The sequence below is a fragment of the Nuphar pumila genome, chromosome 3 (assembly GCF_984573655.1).
Source record: "Nuphar pumila chromosome 3, dmNupPumi1.hap1.1, whole genome shotgun sequence".
Classification (NCBI taxonomy): domain Eukaryota; kingdom Viridiplantae; phylum Streptophyta; class Magnoliopsida; order Nymphaeales; family Nymphaeaceae; genus Nuphar; species Nuphar pumila.
Window position 1 is genome coordinate 107,891,435 of NC_143251.1, and position 4,454 is coordinate 107,895,888.

The window sequence follows — 4,454 nt, forward strand, 5'->3', positions numbered from 1 at the left end:
CAGAATAATTCTGTCGCCAAGTCCGTCGCCAATTGCGACGGAATAACGAGCGCTATATTCCGTCGCCAATCCGCCGGTACTAAACGGCGACCACGGCGTGGCGACGGATTTAATTCTGTCGCTAAGCCGTCGCTAGATTAATATGAATAGCGACGGAATAATCCGTCGCTAATCCGTCGCAAAAACGAAAAAAAATCAAAAAAAAATTATTTAAAAATTAATTACCGAGAACTGTACAATTTATATTTCCTGTACAATTTATATTTCCTGTAAATAAAAAACAAACCACACAAAAAAATTCATATAACAAGTATCTATAATAATTAATCGTTCCACCTTAAAACTAAGAAGTTTAATTATTTACAATTCAACAATTACAATTAGGAAAAATAAAAAAAATAGAACTTCTTCAACACAGTCCTCTAATCATCGCCAAGATTTTGTGCGTCTTCTTGTTCATTGTCTTTATCTGTCCCTTCAGCTCCACTACCCTGATTATCGCTAGCAGCCTACACAAGAAAAGAACAGTCAGTATTGATAAACAAAATATAATGAAATAAATTACACACTATATGTGATTCTATCATGTGCTCATGTGTGATCTAAGGCAATAAAAAAACTCTATATGTGATTCTATCATGCTCATATGTGTGCTAAGGCAGTCAAAAAATTGAATATATGATTATAGCATGTTCATATGTGTTCTAAGGCATATAAAAAAACTCTATATGTGATTCTACCATGCTCAGATGTGCTTTAAGGCAGGCAAAAAACTATATATGTGATTCGATCATGCTCGTATGTGTGCTAAGGCAGTAAAAAAATTGAATATGTGAATATAGCATGCTCATATGTGCTCTAAGGCAGGCAAAGCCAAAAATTTTATATGTGATTCTATCATAAATGATATATAACATGTTCATATGTGTTCTAAGGCAGTTAAAAAACTCTATATGTTATTATAGCATGCTCATATGTGTGCTAAGGCAGTCAAAAATCAGAATATGTGATTATAATATGCTCATATGTGTTCTTAGGCAGTAAAAAAACTGAATATGTGATTATAGCATGCTTATGTGTTCTAATGCAATCAAAAACCAAATATGTGTTCTAAGGCATATAAAAAAACTCTATATGTGATTCTACCATGCTCAGATGTGCTTTAAGGCAGGCAAAAAACTATATATGTGATTCGATCATGCTCGTATGTGTGCTAAGGCAGTAAAAAAATTGAATATGTGAATATAGCATGCTCATATGTGCTCTAAGGCAGGCAAAGCAACTTTATATGTGATTCTATCATGCTCATATGTGTGCTAAGGCAGTAAAAAAATTGAATATGTGATTATAGCATGTTCATATGTGTTCTAAGGCATCTAGAAAAACTCTATATGTGATTCTACCATGCTCAGATGTGCTTTAAGACAGTCAAAAAAACTATATATGTGATTATACCTGAGAGGGACCTGGAATCGAAGATCCCCTATCCTGAACAGCGGCCTTGATCTCATTTCGGAGAAAGGGGGCGACGGTGTATTGGAAGTAGTTATTCAGTGATTCATTAATGATCTCGCGTACATCATCACCAGAAAGAATAGTCGGCTGCTTGGAGCTTATGTCGGCGCAAGAAGTCGGTGAGCCGTAACTGGAAGAACCAATAACTGGTGAAGTGTTCATATTACTCCCAAACCCGAACACGCGACCTTTTTTGGGTTCACCTGCTGCAGTCACCCATGCTGTAGGATCAAATGATGGATGCTGAGTAGCGTCTTCGCCATATCGCTCTACCATCTGTTGCTCATATGTCTCCTACAAAATAATGTTTAAAGTATTCATTAATAATTAATGATAACATTATGATGACTTGCATATATATTGCAATGATTATTAATAGAATTAATACATACCGTTGTCGTTCTCGCCTTCTCTGATACGAAGACTCCCGTGGTCTTCCGTTTATGTGTTTCTACAAACACATCCTTATATGGTACACTGCCTCCTTTTTCTGCTTCCTGCGAAGTTAAATGACAAAAGATTTAGTACACAAATTTGCAACAATACTTATAAAATTAATATTATATATTGATGAGTTACCATTTTCTTTAGGTGGCTCCCAAATGTCTTAGATCCACCTGTGTGTAGATGGGCTTCGGGCATCTTCGATCGATTTTGTGAAGCCTTCGCAGAGCGATTTTTAAATGCATCTCCCGCCCACATATCGCACATTTCATCCCAGTAATCTCTCCTGATAGTAATAGGACCATGGCCCTTCCACAGTAATGGATCATCTACTACGCCAAATGCTTTTTTTGCTGCAGTCTTCATAGTGTGCAGCATGTCTGCAAATCGATTGGCAGCCACCTTCTGCCACACCTTCCTTGCATCATTTTCTTCCACCGTAGTTGCAAAGCGATTCGAAGCCTACAAATATTTTCAGAAAGTTAGTAGACATTGCTTAAATAAATTAAATATGAAACACATTAACTATGAGAAACAACTGTATACCATGAATGAGGACCACAATCTGTCTAACACCTCCTTTGGGTACTCTTTCCATTGAGCAACTGGTCCTGGTAGATGTTGAAGAAGTGAATTCCTAATCTCCCGTACTACTTCTTGTGGCTCAAACCTCGTGCTGCACATGAATTGTTACACAGTAAATATCAATATAAAATATTTAAAAGATATGCAATAATTGAAAACAAAATACTTACGGTCGATTATCGATATACACTATTCGAATGAGTCTTCTTGTGCCAGCCTGAGAAGACCCTGTTTCCTGTGTTGGCTGTTGACTTGTGCGATCAACTGATGTAGGTGGGTCATGTACAGGCGCAACATCATCTGTAAAAAAATACACACCAAGTTCTCAGAATGTGCATTTGAACTAATCAAGCATCTAATTAGTTATATGATATACCTATCACAGGAGCCCGTGAAGATAAAGGTTGAGCCTGGCTACTACTGGATGAGCGACCACTATAACCTCCACGAACCATATTCTAACAAATAACATATGTCATACAATACATTCAAATAATTCACATCAAGTATTACAATGCATTCAAGTCATTCACATCAAGCATTGCAATGCATTCAAATAATTCAAAACATTGACATCAAGTATTGCACTAATTCAAATCATTCGTTAATTGCATAAATTATAATACATTCAGATAATTGAAATCATTCACATCAAGTATTACAATGCATTCGAATCATTCGTATCAAGTATTACAATACATTGAAATAAAACTTTTAATCATTCACACCAAGTATTGCAATACAACTCACATCAAGTATTACAATGCATTTAAATAGAGGTTTGTAGTATAAGATTTTGCTCACTAGCTTGAGAATTCTTCCTCGTCACTAGTTTGACTTTCTTCTTCTTCTTCTTCTTCATTGTTTGCCCATCCACTTGGTACATCATTTGGATCACATTCCTCTATGAATGTTTCATCAGCCAATGGAGATATGACATGCATATCATGCGCAACATCGTGACCATAAGCGAAGTCACAGACATCATCTGATTGATAGTAATCACTGTCTTCAGCTAACTCATCTTCCTGTAACTGATCATACTCGGGGTATAATTTGGATTTCACCTTGCAAACTGCCCACCATTCATTTCTATCTGACTTTTTTATACTCGGATATGAAGTATAATAAACTTGTTGAGCTTGCGAGGCTAATATGAATGGTTCATATGTTCCAAACCTGGATTTATGATTCACCTCCACAATGCCTGAAGCTTTGTCGAGTCTTGTTGCAGTTGGATCAAACCAATGACACTTGAATACCGTAACCCTGTTATTCATGCCTAAGTAAGTCAACTCCATTATTTCCTCTATAACACCGTAGTAATCATGTTCATTTTCATCGTAGCTGCTACCCTTGACACACACGCCACTATTTATCGTTGATTTGTTTATACCGTAGTCTTTTGTATGGAATCGATAACCATTTACGATATACCCGTTGTAGCATTGCACAACTTTGGTCGGACAATTTTCTAAATCACATATTTCTTGATCTTTAACATCACCATTGCGAACCTACGCACAAACATAAACAATGATTGTGATCACGATCAATTAAGTAACTTAGTGTTGTTTATAAGTACAAAATTTATGTTAGCTTCTTTACCAACTGTTTCAACCACTCCACAAACTTAGTTTCACGTTTTTTTTGTACTTCTGCATCAGTGAGATGTGAAACTTCGTTTCGCAACTCTAGATCAAATCGTCTGCAAACCACAAATACTTATATTACCGAGTCATGTATCCACATATAGAACATAAAAGGATTTATAATTGAGTTGCATATACATATACTTACTCGATGTATGGGTCGATCGCTGAGCAATTAAAAAGAATATAGATGTGTGCTGCATCTTGCTCTCGATCTGTCAATAGCCTTGATCGACAACTACCAAATGCATGCCCAAG

General features: G+C 36.3%; 1 long non-coding RNA gene across 1 annotated transcript; it reads right to left on the reverse strand.

Annotated features, from left to right (window-relative positions):
• Positions 1-317: 317 nt before the first annotated feature.
• LOC149843235 (uncharacterized) lies at positions 318-2,819 on the reverse strand. Its single transcript, XR_016431120.1, has 2 exons — positions 2,715-2,819; positions 318-509 (listed from the first exon to the last, which is right to left on the reverse strand). It is a non-coding gene; the product is annotated as an uncharacterized LOC149843235 (long non-coding RNA).
• Positions 2,820-4,454: the final 1,635 nt, after the last annotated feature.